The following is a 19,875-nucleotide window of genomic DNA, read 5'->3' as shown; positions in this document are numbered from 1 at the left end:
CCTTCCAGGTTCAAGCGATTCTCCTGCCTCAGCCTCCCAAGTAGCTGGGACTATAGGTGTGTGTGCATCAGTATGCCCGGCTAATTTTGTATTAGAGACAGGGTTTCACCATGTTGGCCATACTGGTCTTGAGCTCCTGACCTCGGGTGATCCGCCCGCCTCCCAAAGTGCTGGCATTACAGGCGTAAGCCACTGTGCCTGGCCAAGAAAGTATTTCTGCTTCTAGAGTTTCAGGTCCCCTCTCCAGCATTAACCTCTCCTAGCAGTTTCTTGTGTATCCTTCTAGTAAGCTTGTTTGGCCAAGCTTACATGTATGAGAACACATCTCCCTTTTCAGTGTGAAAGGAAACACACCTTTCACTGTGCTTTTTCACATAACACTAAATCTTGACTGTAGCTCCATGTCAGAATGTAAACAGGCTGTAAACCTCTTGTTACTGCACTTCCCTTTATTGCTTTTCACAGATACTGTGTTTTTTTACAAATCAAATGTGGCAACCCTGCATCAAGCAAGTCTATAAGCACCATTTTTCCAACAGCACGTGCTCACCTCTGGTCTCTGTGTCACATTTTGGGAATTCATATAATATGTTTTCATCATTATTATATCTGTTATGGTAATCCAGGTTGATGTTACTATTGTAATTGCTTTGGACCACACAAATGGTGCCCATGTAAAACATCTATTTGTTTTTATTATTTATTTATTTAGAGACGGGTTCTCACTCGGTCGCCCAGGCTGGATGGAGTGCAGTGGTCCGATCTTGGCTCACTGCAGCCTCCTCAACCAGGAAGGAGTCAAGGATACTCCTGCCTCAGTCTTCCTAGTATCTGGGTCTACAGGTGTGCACCATGCCAGGCTAATTTTTTTTTTTTTTTAGATGGAGTCTTGCTCTGTCACCCAGGCTGGAGTGCAGTGGCGTGATCTCGGCTCACTGCAAGCTCTGCCTCCCAGGTTCACGCCATTCTCCTGCCTCAGCCTCCCGAATAGCTGGGACTACAGGCGCCCGCCACCTCGCCCGGCTAGTTTTTTGTATTTTTGTTTAGTAGACACGGGGTTTCACCGGGTTAGCCAGGATGGTCTCGATCTCCTGACCTCGTGATCTGCCCCCGCCTCGGCCTCCCAAAGTGCTGGATTACAGGCGTGAGCCACGGTGCCCAGCCATGCCAAGCTAATTTTTTTATTTTTGTAGAGACAGAGGTCTCACTATGTTGCCCAGGCTAGTCTTGAACTCCTGGGCTCAAATGATCCTCCTGCATCAGCTTCCCAAAGTGCTCAGATTACCGGGAGAGTAATCTGCACCGCACCCAGCCAATTCTAACCTCTTTGCTGGTCCATTCTGGATGGAAGCAGTTCCTCCCCCTCAGAATCCCACTGAATTCTCCATAGTACCACAGTCTTTTGGCACTTACCTTTGCAGGAGTAGCTCTTTTGCTCACAAATGTGTTTCCTGTAACTACATTTTAAGCTCATTATTTGGATCATGTACCATCCAGAATTTTATTCTGCTTTGAATAGCTGCTTCCCCAGGTAGACAGGAAACCAAAATTCTACACAAATTTTGGGGCTGACAGGCAGGGTGCCGTGGCTCATGCCTGTAATCCCAGCACTTTGGGAGGCCGAAACAGGTTGATCACCTGAGGTCAGCCTGGCCAACATGGTGAAACCTGTCTCTACTAAAAATACAAAAATTAGCCGGGCGTAGTGGTGGACGCCTGTAATCCCAGCGACTAGGGAGGCTGAGGGAGAATCGCTTGAACCCGGGGGTGGAGGTTGCAGTGAGCTAAGATCGCACCACTGACTCCAGCCTGAGCGACAGAGCAAGACTTCGTCTCAAAAAAATAAAAATAACAATAAAAACAAAACATTGGGGAGCTGAGGGTTGGATGATACTAACTCATGCAAACACCAAACCCTGCCTTTCTTCCCCTTCCAGGTGGCAAGAGGGCTTTGAGATCAGTGATACATCCGCTGATTCTAGTGTTTTCCACCCAAGTTTTCAAGCCTTTGGGTGTCCAAACAGAGGACAAGAGATCAAGATCTCGAAAGGTCTAGAAAAACCCGGGGCCACTTCCATTTTGTGAGGTTCTCAGCATACTGAAAACTGAAGACGTGCTAAGAGTGGGTTACTAAAATGGTGGCCTATCTGAAATCTTGCCAGGGCACCATGCCTGCTCTCATCCTGTCATCCCTGTATCTCAGGGCTCATCCTCTGCCCTGACACCTAATCTCACTTCAGGAAACATAAATTGAAAGTTCAAATAACCTCGGATTATATTACTCTGGCCTGTGTGTTATACTGGGCGACTAGGCTGCGTAGCCTCCTGGGCCGAGCCATGACTCTGCAGGAACTGCGGCGCCGGCTCACACAGCGCGGAGCGGTGCACGCCTGGCCGGCCAGGCGCCCGCGCTGGGTTCTGCTCACGCCCACAGGGGCCCGCGTTCGCTGCAACCGGCCCTCCTTGATGGCTGATCGTCGGACTCCTACCCTTTCTGCCTGCTGCCGTTTGCCCTGTCAGCTAAGGGCACGCGATGCGTCCCAAGTCTCGGCTCCAGCCACTAGACGGGTGAGGGCCACTGGGGGTTGGGTTGGAACGCCCCCGAAGGCACCACGGCAACCGAGCGGGGAACGCCTGTTAAGCCAGCCCCGCCCCGGGACGCGCGCGCCCGGCGGTCTCGATCCAGCGTGGCCCGCCCCCTCACCTCCCGCCCAACCAACAGCCACTTCCTGCCTCACTCCCGACCAATCTTCACACTCCACGAAGAATAGCCGTAGGGGGCGTATGGGACGGTGCGTAGAGCCATGGCAGTTCCTCGAGAAATTATACCTAAGGACACTCCAGCAATTCCACTTCTGGGCATATATCCCCCAAAAATTGAAAGCAAGGAAATAAAGAGACACTCGCCCATCCCTGTTGATAGCGGTGTTATTCACAATAGATAAAAGGTGGGAGCAACTCGGCCGGGTGTGATGGCTCACGCCTATAATCCCAGCACTTTGGGAGGCTGAGGCAGGTGGATCATGCGGTTAGGAGTTTGTAGACCAGACTGACCAACATGGTGAAACCTCATCTCTACTAAAAATACAAAAAAATGGCCAGGTGCAGTGGCTTACGCCTGTAATCCCAACACTTTGGGGGGGGGGGCCAAGACGGTCAGATCACCTGAGGTGAGGAGTTTGAGACCCACCTGGCCAGCATGGTAAAACCCTGTTTCTACTAATAAGGAAGGAGACCAGTACTCCTCCTGCTGCCCTCCGCCCCCCACCTTGCCTAGTTCACAAGACAGGAGGAAAGAGAGAAAGAAACGAAAGAAAGATAAATAGCCGACAACCTTGGCACCAGCACCTGGCCCTAGGAGTTAAACAAAGTAATAATAATAACATCAATCTCTGGCCTAAACTACTTGTGTTATCTGTAAATTCCAGACACTGTATGAAAACAGCACTGTAAAACTTTCTGTTCTGTTAGCTGATGCATGTAGCCCCCAGTCACGTTTCCCACACTTGCTCGATTTACCACGACCCTTTCACGTGGACCCCTTAAAGTTGTAAACCTTTAAAAAGGCCAAGTATTTCTTTCTCGGGGAGCTCGGCTCTTAAGACGTGAGTCTGCCGACGCTCCCGGGTGAATTATAAACATCTTCCTTCTTTAATCCGGTGTCTGAGGAGTTTTGTCTGCAGGTCATCCTGCTACATTTCTTGGTTCCCTGACCAGGAAGCAAGGTGATTAATGGATGGTGGAGGCAGCCCCTTAGGCAGCTTATGCCTGCCCTGTAGAGCATCCCTGCGGGGGACTCTCGCCAGCTTGAGCGATGCGGATCCTGAGAGTGCTGCCGGGTAGGCATTTGCCCGGGTGGAACGCCTCCTCAGAGCAGTGCACAGCAGGCCCCCGCGGAGGATCAACGCAGTGGCTGAACACCGGGAAGGAACTGGCACTTTAAGTCTGGACATCTGAAACTTGCTAAGACTGGTCTTTGGAACTTGCCCACTCCATTTGAGTGGAAGCGTGGCGTGATCACCCACGGCGTGCCTGTATTGGCACTTTGGTTTTTGTTTTTGACTTGACTTGAATTAATTGCTTGATACTTTGGTTTTTGTTTTTGACTTGACTTGAATTATGAATTAATTGCTTGATACTTTGGTTTTTGTTTTTGGCTTGACTTGAATTAACTGCTTGATGCTTTGGTTTTAATTTTGACTTGACTTGAATTGCTTGATAAACAGGCGTGCCTTTATTGGCACTTTGGTTTTGGTTCTGATTTTGACTTGGCTTAAATTGCTTGATGAACAGGTGTGCCTTTAACAACACTTTGGTTTTAATTTTGATTTTAATGTAGTGTAACTTGGATGAGTGAGTGACCTTTTACCCTTTCCTTCTTGTAGTGTAAATGTTGTTTTGTCTCGAGAAAAAAATAGGTCAGACACAAGTAAGCCTACTCTGCCAGGAACTGTGTTAAAACATTTCAAAAAGAAAAATTTCAAAAAAATGAAAGTCATCAAATCATCAAAACTTACTCTTAAAATGCGTGTTATAGAACCTTAAAAAAGGTTTTGCAGGAGATTATAGAGTTAAGTTAACCCCCTAGAGGTTAAGATCTCTGTGTAAATTAGAATTGCCCTCTGTTGGTGTTGGATGGCCCACCGAAGGAACTATAGACAGGGAACAACTGGCCATGTATTTAAGGTGGTGACAGGGGTCATAGGACAGCCAGTGTACCTAGATCAAATTCCTTTATATTGACTCATGGTTAAATATAATATAGACAAAACCAGCATAAATTTAGCCCTGTTTAACAGCTTATTGCAAAAAAGCTGAAAGTAAAAGTATGAGCAGCTTCGCCAGCAGACACAGAGTTGAAAAGGGAGTCCCAGAAACAGCAGGAGACGTCAGTTTGGCGGGAGCCGCCAGAGATCATAGACATTCTTTCTCCATGTGTCCCAGCCTACCCCACTTTACTGAGGCCAACAGCCCTCTCAGAAATGAGATTCAGGAGCTAAAACGCCCCAGGTGTCAATAGGCCAAGGAAGGAAGTCAAGATAGTCAAGCGGCCGTCTCAGATCTGGTCTTGCTCGAGCTATGCCAATGCCTCTCAGGAAGCTGCGAGGACCTGTCTATTACAATGACCACGCCCACATCCGGGGGGGCAGCAGACTTTCATCTATCAGCCCTTTTCAACCATTGATCTACTAAACTGGAAACGCCCTGAACCCACCGCCTTGCTCCCGGCAGCTAGAGCCCTGTCGAGCATGACTCTGTAGAGGTGTTCCACTCAGGTTTACTCTACCAGATGTGACCTCCGGGACCAGCCTTGGCATCAGTAGACTAGGAGCTATACATGGATGGGAACAGCTTCATCAACCCACAAGGAGAGAGATGTGCAGAATATGCAGTGGTAACCCTGGACACTGTCGTTAAGCTGAGCTTATTGCTTTAATTCGAGCCTTAGAACTCAGTGAAGGTAAGACTAAACATTTACACTGACTCTCGGTATACCTGTTTAACCCTTCAAGTGTATAAAGAATTATATAAAGAAAAGAGCCTGTTAAACTCTAGAAAAAAGGGGAAAAAAACACCCAGAGAATGCAACTCAGCTTCAGCATTTGCAGAGATACTGAGAAGCACTTCTGCAAAGGCTAAGAGTTAGTAGAAAAAAGCAAGTAATACAAAAAATGATTTCAGAAATGCTTCAAGGAGCTGACAAAAGCCTAAGTCAGTTTTATAAGAGATTCTGTAAAGCATTCTGGCTTTGCACACCGTTTAACCCTGAGGCTGCTGAAAATCAGTATACAGTGAATACTTCATTTGTAAAGCAATCCCATGGTAACATCAAGCAGAGGCTGCAGGCATGAATACCACCTAGTCTAGAAAAGTGGCCATCGAGGTGTATGTTAACTGTAACCAAGAAACAAAACTGGAAAAGAACAAAAGAAAAAGAAAGACTAAAAGTAAGTGTGAAAAAAAAATTAGCAATGTAAGAGGACGTGGACGTGGATGTAGACACAATAGAAGTCAAGTTAGGCAAGGATTCAAGAGCCGGACAAGGCTAGAGAGAGATTAATGGGCCAGATGAAAAAAAGAAAACGAGGACACTAGGACAGTACATGTTCAGAAGGCAACACAGGAAATGGCCAAGGCCACAAGACAAAGAGGCCATCGGCCAAGGGCTGCTGCACCTTGGAGGAACCAAACACTCGTCTGCTCAGGCTGACAGGAGCTGGAGAATGGAAAGACTAGGGCAGTCCAGGCACCTTCTCATTAGGCTCCCAGGAGCCCATGGTCACATTACAACTTACAAACAGCAAGGCTCTGCCGTATCTGGATTCCAATTTCTCACTGAAGGCTGAGCCACTAGATAGAGTGACAAAGGTGGGGGGATGGGGGGAGAAGAACCCCTCCTCTAAGAAACTTAAAACAGTAAAAAGAGCCATACCTTGTGAAACTTGCCTATAGACTTTACAGAACTGCCCTGTGCTGGAGACTATCAGTACATGCTAGTGCTTGTTTGCTCGTTTAAGATAAAATCAGGTTTTTGCCTATGGTCTCCGAGTCAGGTGCACCCGCACCAAACAAGCTAGGTATTTGCCCTATAAGATTTTATTTGGTCGGCCACCCCCAATCATAGGTCAAATTAAAGGTGACCTCCAGAAACTAAAGAAATTAACCTTAAAAAAGCAACTGCAGGTTTTAAAGGTAGCCATACAAAGTGTTCATAATTAATAAATAGAAATGCCTATAAGCCTGACACCCCTTTAAATCTAGTGACTCTGTTTAAAGTAAAATCTAATTTTTCTAGGACCCATATAGGATGGGCTCTATACTGTAACCTTGTCCAGTCCCAGTGCTGTTAAACTTGCAGGTGTGGTGTCTTGGATCCACCACAGTCAGCTAACACTGGCAGCTCAGGAGAAGTGGACCAGCCAGCAGGACACAGATCATCCAACCCGACTGATTCTGAGATGAGACCAAGCTGCTGCTGAGGACAACAGCCCTGCTCTGGTCACTCTGGAGGCTGACCAGTCTGCGCATGACTGAAGCTTGAGGAGACAACAAGCCCTGCTCTAGTCACACACCGGCAGCTGACTAGTCTATGCACGGCCGAAGCTTGAGGACTCATCAAGCAAGTAATGTAGTTGAAAATCTTAATAGTTTTCCTGCAATACTGTTTCCCTATTGTTCTGCTGCTGTATTCAACCTTTTTCCCAGGTAAGGACCTCTTTTGTCCTTGCTGTATGTTGTTTTGTTGTTGTTACCCCCCATAACTGTGCTAGAAGAAACACCCATATGAGGTGTCCCCACTGTACACATATTACTTAGGAACCCAGACCCGTCCAGCCCAGCAACATTCAGAGTCTTACAACCATTCTTTAAACTATAAATAACAGGCTAGAGCAGATTGGAGAAATTATTGAATACCTGGATCTTAGGTAAAAACATTCTCTCTCTTTTTTTTTTTAATTATACTTTAAGTTCTAGGGTACATGTGCATAACGTGCAGGTTTGTTACATATGTATACTTGTGCCATGTTGGTGTGCTGCACCCATCAACTCGTCAGCACCCATCAATTCATCATTTATATCAGGTATAACTCCCATGCAATCCCTCCCCCCTCCCCCCTCCCCATGATGGGCCCCGGTGTGTGATGTTCCCCTTCCCGCGTCCAAGTGATCTCATTGTTCAGTTCCCACCTATGAGTGAGAACATGCGGTGTTTGGTTGTTTCTTCTTGTGATAGTTTCCTGAGAATGATGGTTTCCAGCTGCATCCATGTCCCTACAAAGGACGGAAACTCATCCTTTTTTATGGCTGCATAGTATTCCATGGTGTATATGTGCCACATTTTCTTAATCCAGTCTGTCACAGATGGACATTTGGGTTGATTCCAAGTCTTTGCTATTGTGAATAGTGCCGCAATAACCATACATGTGCATGTGTCTTCATAGCAGCATGATTTATGATCCTTTGGGTATATACCCAGTAGTGGGATGGCTGGGTCATATGGTACATCTAGTTCTAGATCCTTGAGGAATTGCCATACTGTTTTCCATAATGGTTGAACTAGTTTACATTCCCACCAACAGTGTAAAAGTGTTCCTATTTCTCCACATCCTCTCCAACACCTGTTGTTTCCTGACTTTTTAATGATTGCCATTCTAACTGGTGTGAGATGGTATCTCACTGTGGTTTTGATTTGCATTTCTCTGATGGCGATTGATGATGAGCATTTTTTCATGTGTCTGTTGGCTGTATGAATGTCTTCTTTTGAGAAATGTCTGTTCATATCCTTTGCCCACTTTTTGATGGGGTTGTTTGTTTTTTTCTTGTATATTTGTTTGAGTTCTTTGTAGATTCTGGATATTAGCCCTTTGTCAGATGAGTAGATTGCAAAAATTTTCTCCCATTCTGTAGGTTGCCTGTTCACTCTGATGGTAGTTTCTTTTGCTGTGCAGAAGCTCTTTAGTTTAATTAGATCCCATTTGTCCATTTTGGCTTTTGCTGCCATTGCTTTTGGTGTTTTAGACATGAAGTCCTTGCCCATGCCTATGTCCTGAATGGTACTACCTAGGTTTTCTTCTAGGGTTTTTATGGTATTAGGTCTAACATTTAAGTCTCTAATTCATCTTGAATTAATTTTCGTATAAGGAGTAAGGAAAGGATCCAGTTTCAGCTTTCTACTTATGGCTAGCCAATTTTCCCAGCACCATTTATTAAATAGGGAATCCTTTCCCCATTTCTTGTTTCTCTCAGGTTTGTCAAAGATCAGATGGCTGTAGATGTGTGGTATTATTTCTGAGGACTCTGTTCTGTTCCATTGGTCTATATCTCTGTTTTGGTACCAGTACCATGCTGTTTTGGTTACTGTAGCCTTGTAGTATAGTTTGAAGTCAGGTAGCGTGATGCCTCCAGCTTTGTTCTTATGACTTAGGATTGTCTTGGCAATGCGGGCTCTTTTTTGGTTCCATATGAACTTTAAAGCCATTTTTTCCAATTCTGTGAAGAAAGTCATTGGTAGCTTGATGGGGATGGCATTGAATCTATAAATAACCTTGGGCAGTATGGCCATTTTCATGATATTGATTCTTCCTATCCATGAACATGGTATGTTTTTCCATTTGTTTGTGTCCTCTTTTATTTCACTGAGCAGTGGTTTGTAGTTCTCCTTGAAGAGGTCCTTTACATCCCTTGTAAGTTGGATTCCTAGGTATTTTATTCTCTTTGAAGCAATTGTGAATGGAAGTTCATTCCTGATTTGGCTCTCTGTTTGTCTGTTACTGGTGTATAAGAATGCTTGTGATTTTTGTACGTTGATTTTGTATCCTGAGACTTTGCTGAAGTTGCTTATCAGCTTAAGGAGATTTTGGGCTGAAACAATGGGGTTTTCTAAATATACAATCATGTCATCTGCAAACAGGGACAATTTGACTTCTTCTTTTCCTAACTGGATACCCTTGATTTCTTTCTCTTGCCTGATTGCCCTAGCCAGAACTTCCAACACTATGTTGAATAGGAGTGGTGAGTGAGGGCATCCCTGTCTTGTGCCAGTTTTCAAAGGGAATTTTTCCAGTTTTTGCCCATTCAGTATGATATTGGCTGTGGGTTTGTCATAAATAACTCTTATTATTTTGAGGTACGTTCCATCAATACCGAATTTATTGAGCGTTTTTAGCATGAAGGGCTGTTGAATTTTGTCAAAAGCCTTTTCTGCATCTATTGAGATAATCATGTGGTTCTTGTCTTTGGTTCTGTTTATATGCTGGATTACGTTTATTGATTTGTGAATGTTGAACCAGCCTTGCATCCCAGGGATGAAGCCCATTTGATCATGGTGGATAAGCTTTTTGATGTGCTGCTGAATCCGGTTTGCCAGTATTTTATTGAGGATTTTTGCATCGATGTTCATCAGGGATATTGGTCTAAAATTTTCTTTTGTGTATGTGTCTCTGCCAGGCTTTGGTATCAGGATGATGTTGGCCTCATAAAATGAGTTAGGGAGGATTCCCTCTTTTTCAATTGATTGGAATAGTTTCAGAAGGAATGGTACCAGCTCCTCCTTGTACCTCTGGTAGAATTCAGCTGTGAATCCATCTGGTCCTGGACTTTTTTCGGTTGGTAGGCTATTAATTATTGCCTCAATTTCAGAGCCTGCTATTGGTCTATTCAGGGATTCCACTTCTTCCTGGTTTAGTCTTGGAAGAGTGTAAGTGTCCAGGAAATTCTCCATTTCTTCTAGATTTTCTACTTGATTTGCGTAGAGGTGTTTATAGTATTCTCTGATGGTAGTTTGTATTTCTGTGGGGCCCGTGGTGATATCCCCTTTATCATTTATTATTGCATCTATTTGATTCTTCTCTCTTTTCTTCTTTATTAGTCTTGCTAGCGGTCTGTCAATTTTGTTGATTTTTTCAAAAAACCAACTCCTGGATTCATTGATTTTTTGGAGAGTTTTTTGTGTCTCTATCTCCTTCAGTTCTGCTCTGATCTTAGTTATTTCTTGCCTTCTGCTAGTTTTTGAATGTGTTTGCTCTTGCTTCTCCAGTTCTTTTAATTGTGATGTTAGAGTGTCAATTTTAGATCTTTCCAGCTTTCTCTTGTGGGCATTTAGTGCTATAAATTTCCCTCTACACACTGCTTTAAATGTGTCCCAGAAATTCTGGTATGTTGTATCTTTGTTCTCATTAGTTTCAAAGAACATCTTTATTTCTGCCTTCATTTCGTTATACACCAGTAGTCATTCAGGAGCAGGTTGTTCAGTTTCCATGTAGTTGAGCGGTTTGGATTGAGTTTCTTAATCCTGAGTTCTAGTTTGATTGCACTGTGGTCTGAGAGACAATTTGTTATAATTTCTGTTCTTTTACATTTGCTAAGGAGTGCTTCACTTCCAATTATGTGGTCAATTTTGGAATAAGTGTGATGTGGTGCTGAGAAGAATGTCTATTCTGTTGATTTGGGGTGAAGAGTTCTATAGATGTCTATTAGGTCTGCTTGGTGCAGAGATGAGTTCAATTCCTGGATATCCTTGTTAACTTTCTGTCTCATTGATCTGTCTAATGTTGACAGTGGAGTGTTGAAGTCTCCCATTATTATTGTATGGGAGTCTAAGTCTCTTTGTAAGTCTCTAAGGACTTGCTTTATGAATCTGGGTGCTCCTGTATTGGGTGCATATATATTTAGGAGAGTTAGCTCTTCCTGTTAAATTGATCCCTTTACCATTATGTAATGGCCTTCTTTGTCTCTTTTGATCTTTGATGGTTTAAAGTCTATTTTATCAGAGACTAGGATTGCAACCCCTGCTTTTTTTTGTTCTCCATTTGCTTGGTAGATCTTCCTCCATCCCTTTAATTTGAGCCTATGTATGTCTCTGCGTGTGAGATAGGTCTCCTGAATACAGCAGACTGGTGGGTCTTGACTCTTTATCCAGTTTGCCAGTCTGTGTCTTTTAATTGGAGCATTTAGTCCATTAACATTTAAGGTTAATATTGTTATGTGTGAACTTGATCCTGCCATTATGATATTAACTGGTTATTTTGCTCGTTAGTTGATGCAGTTTCTTCCTAGCCTCGATGGTCTTTACATTTTGGCATGTTTTTGCACTGGCTGGTACTGGTTGTTCCTTTCTATGTTTAGGGCTTCCTTCAGGGTCTCTTGTAAGGCAGGCCTGGTGGTGACAAAATCTCTAAGCATTTGCTTATCTGTAAAGGATTTTATTTCTCCTTCACTGAAGAAACTTAGTTTGGCTGGATATGAAATTCTGGTTTAAAATTCTTTTCTTTAAGAATGTTGAATATTGGCCCCCACTCTCTTCTGGCTTGTAGAGTTTGTGCCGAGAGGTCTGCTGTTAGTCTGATGGGCTTCCTTTGTGGGTAACCCGACCTTTCTCTCTGGCTGCCCTTAAGATTTTTTCCTTCATTTCAACTTTGGTGAATCTGGCAATTATGTGTCTTGGAGTTGCTCTTCTCGAGGAGTATCTTTGTGGTGTTCTCTGTATTTCCTGAATTTGAATGTTGGCCTGCCCTACTAGGTTGGGGAAGTTCTCCTGGATGATATCCTGAAGAGTGTTTTCCAACTTGGTTCCATTTTCCCCCTCACTTTCAGGCACCCCAATCAGACGTAGATTTGGTCTTTTTACATAATCCCATACTTCTTGCAGGCTTTGTTCATTTCTTTTTCTTCTTTTCTTTTGGTTTCTCTTCTCACTTCATGTCATTCATTTGATCCTCAATCGCTGATACTCTTTCTTCCAGTTGATCGAGTCGGTTACCAAAGCTTGTGCATTTGTCACGTATTTCTCGTGTCATGGTTTTCATCTCTGTCATTTCGTTTATGACCTTCTCTGCATTAATTATTCTAGCTATCAATTCTTCCACTCTTTTTTCAAGATTTTTAGTTTCTTTGCGCTGGGTACGTAATTCCTCCTTTAGCTCTGAGAAGTTTGATGGACTGAAGCCTTTTTCTCTCATCTCTTCAAAGTCATTCTCTGATCAGCTTTGATCCGTTGCTGGCGATGAGCTGCGCTCCTTTGCAGGGGGAGATGCGCTCTTATTTTTTGAATTTCCAGCTTTTCTGCCCTGCTTCTTCCCCATCTTTGTGCTTTTATCTGCCTCTGGTCTTTGATGATGGTGACATACTGATGGGGTTTTGGTATAGGTGTTCTTCCTGTTTGATAGTTTTCCTTCTAATAGTCAGGACCCTCAGCTGTAGGTCTGTTGGAGATTGCTTGAGGTCCACTCCAGACCCTGTTTGCCTGGGTATCAGCAGCAGAGGTTGCAGAAGATAGAATATTGCTGAACAGCAAGTGTACCTGTCTGATTCTTACTTTGGAAGCTTCCTCTCAGGGGTGTACTCCACCCTGTGAGGTGTGGGGTGTCAGACTGCCCCTAGTGGGGGATGTCTCCCAGTTAGGCTACTCAGGGGTCAGGGACCCACTTGAGCAGGCCGTCTGTCCGTTCTCAGATCTCAACCTCCGTGTTGGGAGATCCACTGCTCTCTTCGAAGCTGTCAGACAGAGTCGTTCACGTCTGCACAGGCCTCTGCTGCTTCCCCTTTTGTTGTTTAGTTGTGCCCAGTCCCCAGAGGTGGAGTCTACAGAGACAGGCAGGTTTCCTTGAGCTGCTGTGAGCTCCACCCAGTTCGAGCTTCCCAGCGGCTTTGTTTACCTACTTAAGCCTCAGCAATGGCGGGCGCCCCTCCCCCAGCCTCACTGCTGCCTTGCAGTTAGATGCAGACTGCTGTGTTAGCAATGAGGGAGGCTCCGTGGCCGTGGGACCCTCCCGGCCAGGTGTGGGTATAATCTCCTGGTGTGCCCGTTTGCTTAAAGCGCAGTATTGGGGTGGGAATTACCCGATTTTCCAGGTGTTGTGTGTCTCAGTTCCCCTGGCTAGGAAAAGGGATTCCCTTCCCCCTTGCGCTTCCCAGGTGAGGCAATGCCTCGCCCTGCTTCAGCTCTCGCTGGTCGGGCTGCAGCAGCTGACCAGCACCGATTGTCTGGCACTCCCCAGTGAGATGACCCCAGTATTTCAGTTGAAAATGTGGAAATCACCGGTCTTCTGTGTCCCTTGCGCTGGGAGTTGGAGACTGGAGCTGTTCCTATTCGGCCATCTTGCTCCGCCCTAGGTAAAAACATTCTCTTTGCTAAACTGTGTAATTCCTGGAGTCTTGGATGTCAGCGCACCCAGCACTGTGATGCTCTGCACATCGCGTGCATTTGTGTTTGTAATTCTAACATTGTGTTAGAATGCTGACATTGTCACAGTGGGGGGCATCACTGGCTAAGCCTTATTTATTCTGGGAATCTGCCTCTTGGGATCTCAAATTTTTATGTGTCAGAAACAAATGTTATAGAGAAAATTATACCAGTGGACTTTTGAAAAGTAAAAGCAATGATCATATTCTGAAACACATGTGTCTAGAGTGTGTGCATGTGATAAAGTAGATTCTAGGTACTGAAATAACTGTTGCACTTACCCTATTTCATTATAGCTATTTCCAGAAGTATATTCTGAAGTGTTTAATAAGCAATTTAGAATGCCAGAGACCATGCATTAGGACATTTGGAAATCTACAAGAAATTGGAGCAACTTGTTTTTGAAGAATGATTAATGTTAATATGGAGCTGTAAAACTCTCTTTGTGAAAGTTGCTGTTCTGATGCTTTATTTTTTTTCATGTTCCCCAATGAGTATAGTAGTTTTATGTCTACATTGGGTTCTTTCTTTCTTTCTCCTATCAAGAACATTGTAGCTTTATGAGAACTTTATTTTGTCTTGTTAGGGTTCTTTACTACACCAAAATAAATGCAGATGATTTTCTATTGACATAGGAAGTCTTTTCTACTTAATTATCAAGTAATGTAGGTTTACAATCAATTATCATATGGTTCTTTCAGAGGATACAAGTTTTAACTCTCACACCAAAGCAAAATTTCATCCAATTAATTCATCCAATCATATTTTTAAATATGTTGGGTTCAGCAAAGATATAATTCATAGTTATACAGGCATTTGCCCTTTATTGCTTCTTATTGTTTTTAATTCCATCTAGATATCACCATGTAAAAATTCCATTATCATTAAGAAATAAACATAAACATTTGCTAGAAAGATTTGAAGTCACATAGTTGAACTCTAGTTAATGTTTTGATCCTTGAGTTGTTTGAATATGGAGCACCAAATCAAGCCTGGACAAGTGCTTCTGCACACTTTTTAAATTTTTTTATTAAAAAAAATTTTTTTTGAGACGGAGTCTCTCTTTGTCACCAGGGCTGGAGTGAACTGGCACGATCTTGGCTCACTGCAACCTCCACCTGCCGGGTTCACGCCATTCTCCTGCCTCAGCCTCCCGAGTAGCTGAGATTACAGGCACCTGCCACCACGCCCGGCTAATTTTTGTATTTTCACTAGAGATGGAGTTTTGCCATGTTGGCCAGGCTGGTCTCGAATTCCTGACCTCAGGTGATCTGCCAGCCTCGGCCTTCCAAAGTGCTGGGATTACAGGTGTGAGCCACCGTGCCTGTCCAACCTCCTGAATTTCTAATCATCCTGCCATCTTTGTCTCCGCATGAATTACTAATAGGCTACTAGGCTGGGCCCCTCTCAGGGCCACCATCGAAATACCTGCAGGATAGATAAAGATGGATGGACAAATGGGACAAGAAAATGGATAGATGTGTGGGTGAACGAATGGCTGGTAGGATGGTTGGGGTGGATGGATGGATGTTTGAGTACTGAGTGGATTGTGGGTAGCTAGATGGACAGATGAATGAAAGCTGGACACATGGGTAGACAGATGAAAGGATTAAGAAATGGATGGATGGATGTGTGGGTGAAGAATGGATGAAGGGATGGGCGGTAGGATGGTTGGGTTGGTTGGATGGATGGCTGAATGGATGTTTGAGTAGTGAGTGGGTAGTGGGTGGCTAGATGGACAGATGAATGAAAGATGGACACACGGTTGGACAGATGAAATGATTGATAAATAGATGGAGGGCTGGCTGGGTAGGTGGATGAGCAATAAATGGATAAAAAAGTAGATGGATTTCTCTTAGGAGGAAGTAAGCCTTTTAAGGTGGAACTGTACATTTCACTTCCTTGTTTTTGTTTGTTTGCTTTTGTTGTTATTTTTGTTTTTTTGAGTTGAAGTCTTGCTCTTGTTCCCCAGGCTGGAGTGTGATGGCACGATCTCAGCTCACTGCAACCTCCGCCTCCCAGGTTCAAGTGATTCTCCTGCCTCAGCCCCCTGAGTAGCTGGGATTACAGGCACCTACCACCATGCCCAGCTAGTTTTGGTATTTTTAGTAGGAATGAGCTTTCACCATGTTGGCCAGGCTGGGCTCGAACTCCTGACCTCAGGTGATTTCTACGTAACAGGCTTAGCAAAATATTTCTTAACTGTAACAGACTTTTCCAGACAACACTGACAGGATTATTGCCTTCAGATCCCACATAGACCAGGTAAGATTCTTAGGAAAACCTGGTAAAATCAGTGACAGTGATGGTCGCCTTCCCCCAAAAAATTGCACTTAGGGATTATTTTACAAAAAGTACTGTTGTTTGGCCAGGCGCGGTGGCTCATGCCTATAATCCCAGCACTTTGGAAGGCTGAGGCAGGCGGATCACGAGGTCAGGAAATCGAGACCATCCTGGCTAACACGTTGAAACCCTGTCTCCACTAGAAAAATACAAAAAAATTAGCCGGACATGGTGGCAGTCGCCTGTAGTTCCAGCTACTAGGGAGGCTGAGGCAGGAGAATGGCGTGAACCCAGGAGGTGGAGCTTACAGTGAGCTGAGATCGCACCACTGCACTCCAGCCTGGGCGACAGAGTGAGACTCCATCTCAAAAAAAAAATAAAAAGAAAAAAAAGTACTGTTGTTTGTACCCTTTAAAAGGTACTTTGAAATGTTACTGATTAATATATATGTATATATAACATATGTATATTTGTATATGTATAATATATATGTCTGTATATATGTATATATCTTTTTTTTTTTGAAATGGAGTCTCACTCTGTCACACAGGCTGGAGTGCAGTGGTGAGATCTCAGCTCACTGCAACCTCCGCTTCCCAGGTTCAAGCAATTTTCTGCCTCAGCCTCTCGAGTAGCTGGATTACAGGCACCCGCCAGCATGCCTGGCTAATTTTTTTTTATTTTTAGTAGAGATGAGGTTTCACCATGTTGGCCAGGCTGGTCTCAAACTCCTGACCTCATGATCCACCTGCCTCAGCCTCCCAAAGTGCTGGGATTACAGGCATGAGCCACTGCGCCCGGCCTATATATGTGTATATATCTTAACTTGAGGCATATGAGAGGAATTTAAGCAGGAGAGAAATCCCTTCTTTTTCCTATTCAGTATGAGCCTATTTCCTTTGTCCTATGCTGAATAAATAGCAACATCATTTAATAAAGAAATTTTCATAAATATTTCTGTTCATTTTTCCAAGAAATAGAAAAAATGCCTTTCTCTCAAACCAGCCAGTGAAATCCACACAGTGAAAAGGATGTCAGGGTCTCTAAAGCAGCCCAGAAGCCCCATGCTCCTAGAAGGAACATGAGCCTTAAGACAGTGCTGGGAACCCTGAGGCTGAGCCCTCATCCTGCACTGAAGCATGGGGAGACCAGGAAGAGGAGCGGCCAGCCCAGGGCCACGAAGGCATTAGGAGCAGCAGCTGCAGTGCTGTCCTAGAATTCTCTGTCCAGCCAGCAAGTCTTTCTCTTGTCTGTTCACACAGGGTGGTGGCTCACCAGAGGAGCAGTCCTCCTGTATTTTCTTCTCAGGCCTTCCTCCAGCAGGGCCCTCTTCACGGGATCCAGTGTCTTCAGGGCCAAGGGGAGGTACCTACCTGGAGCCCACTCCCACAACCCCTGGTCCATGCTCTGGCTACCCCAGGCCCCACAGTTCCCTGCCCAAAAGTCCCGAGCCCCTTTCAGGGCCTAGCGCAGGCCTCTTGCATGGATCTCTCCTGGAGGGTGGACCAGATAGCTAGTAGGCCTGAGAGGTGGTCATAAAACAGCTGTTTGTAGGGCTGCTTGGAGCTGGGGCTGACCAGAGGTTGGGGTGCTGGGCCCTCCCCATTGCATTCCAGCATAGAATCTGGAGGCGGCCAAGAATTCTCAATGGGAATAAAGTCACTTTAACAGCAGATTTCTCCAGGGTGGAGCTAGAACATATTTTATTTACCACTTTGTTCATTAATTCATAACTTGATTTATAAATATTTAGACAAGCAGTTCTCAAACGTTTTGTGCTCAGGATCCCTTTGCATTCTAAAATATCATTGAGAACCCCAAAGAGTTTTTGTTCGTTTGGGTTACATCTATCAATGTTTACCATATTGTAATTTTAAACCGAGGCATTTAAAAATTTTTATTCATTAAGTTTTAGAAAAATAAAAATAAGCCCATTATACAGTTATACAAGTAACACACTTTTTGTTTTGTTTTGTTTTTAAAAAAGCTATTTTCAAAGACAACCTAAGTGAGAAGAGTAGTACTGCTGGAAAGCTTTGCAAATCTCTTCACTGCCTGGATGAAGAGCAGACAGCTGAGTTCTCATCTCTGCTCTGCCTTCAGTCTGTGTTGTGATGTGTTCTCAGGTTGAAGCATACGAAGAAATTCCAGACTCCTGCAGAGAGGAAACTAGAAAAGGGAGCCGTGGGTATTCTTACTTGATGCTACTCCAGAACTCAACGAGTAGCAGTTTCCTAAGGGTTAGCTGCTGGGGCCGACAAGAGTGAGCAGAGTGAGGCCAGGGTGCAAACTCAGGGAGGCGATGGTTCTCAGGCGTGTATAGGTGCTGACCCTGTACCTCGTTCCCTTCAACCTAATATCCACCCTGCTAGATGCAATGTGAAGTCTGAATCCAGAGTGATCAACTTTTGTTCTCTGCTCCATCAAAATTCATTCATGTTTCTTGGACTTTGAATGGATCTTTTGCCCATGCATGTTTGTGTGGGTGTGTACTGGGCGAACCAGCCCCCGGTATTTCAATGTAGATTCTTTTCTATTTTCCCTAAGTGTTGGCTGGTCTGAGAAATAAAGAGAAAGAATACAAAAGAAATAAATGGTACAGCTAGGTCTCTGTGGGTGACATCACATGTTGGCAGGTTCCGTGATGCCCCTTGAACCACAAAACCAGTAAGTTTTTATTAGGGATTTCAAAAGGGGAGGGGTTTATGAATAGGGAGTGGGTCACAGAGATCACATGCTTCAAAGGCAATAAAATATCATGAGGGCAGAGAGGCAGAGTGAGATCACAAGGCCAGGGCGAAACTAGAATTACTGATGAAGGTCCGTGTGCTGCTGGGCACACATTGTCATTGATAAGCATCTTAACAGGAAACAAGGTTGAGAGCAGAGAACCGGTCTGACTAGAATTCGCCAGGCTGGAATTTCCTAATCCTAGCAAGCCTGGGAGCACTGCAGGAGACCAGGGCATATTTCATCCCTTATCTACAACTGCATAAGACAGACACTCCCAGAGCGGCCATTTTAGAGACCTCCCCCGGGAGTGCATTCGTTTTCCCAGGGTTATTCCTTGCTGAGAAAATAATTCAGCGATATTTCTCCTATTTGCTTTCTGAAAGAAGAGAAATACGACTCTGTTCTGCCCGGCCCTGCAGGCAGTCAGACCTTATGGTTATCTCCCTTGTTCCCTGAAAATCACCGTTATCCTGTTCTTTTAGGATGCCCAGATTTCATATTGTTCAAACACACGTGTTTTACAAACAATTTGTGCAGCTAACGCAATCATCACAGGGTCCTGAGGTGACATACATCCTCAGCTTACGAAGATGACAGAATTAAGAGATTAAAGTAAAGACAGGCATAGGAAATCGCAAGGATATTGATTGGGGAAGTGATAAATGTCCATGAAATCTTCACAACTTATGTTATTCTGCCATGGCTTCAGCTGGTCCCTCCATTCAGGGTCCCTGACTTCTCGCAACAGGCATGGAACCATCAGGACTGAGATTTCATTTTACTCTACTACAAACTAATCCATTAACTTGTTACTGTTGCATGGATGCTGGCAAAAGAGATGAGATTCCTGTGTCAGAGAAAAAGGACTTTATTATTGCTGCTCACACAGCAAACAGAGCGGGCATCAGCCTGTTTTGCACTTGTTCCCTCTGCCCCCCAAGTCCTGCAGAGGTGATGCAGAGGAGCTGAGATAGATGCTACACACACAGTGGGTTTGCGCTGCAGCTGAGGAACCCTGAGCCTGAGGACCCATTGCTTTTGTAGCATGCAGTAAGCAAGCCTGCTGTTTGTCCCAGAGGGAGACAGTAGCTCATTCCTCAAGGCTGCTCACCACAAATATAAATCTTAGAAATAGTTTGGATAAAAAGAATGCCCAAGCTTTGCATTATTGGCACACC

Source organism: Trachypithecus francoisi, unplaced genomic scaffold (genome assembly GCF_009764315.1).
Source record: "Trachypithecus francoisi isolate TF-2019V2 unplaced genomic scaffold, Tfra_2.0 Lachesis_group2, whole genome shotgun sequence".
Classification (NCBI taxonomy): domain Eukaryota; kingdom Metazoa; phylum Chordata; class Mammalia; order Primates; family Cercopithecidae; genus Trachypithecus; species Trachypithecus francoisi.
Note: the sequence above shows the minus strand (reverse complement) of the source record.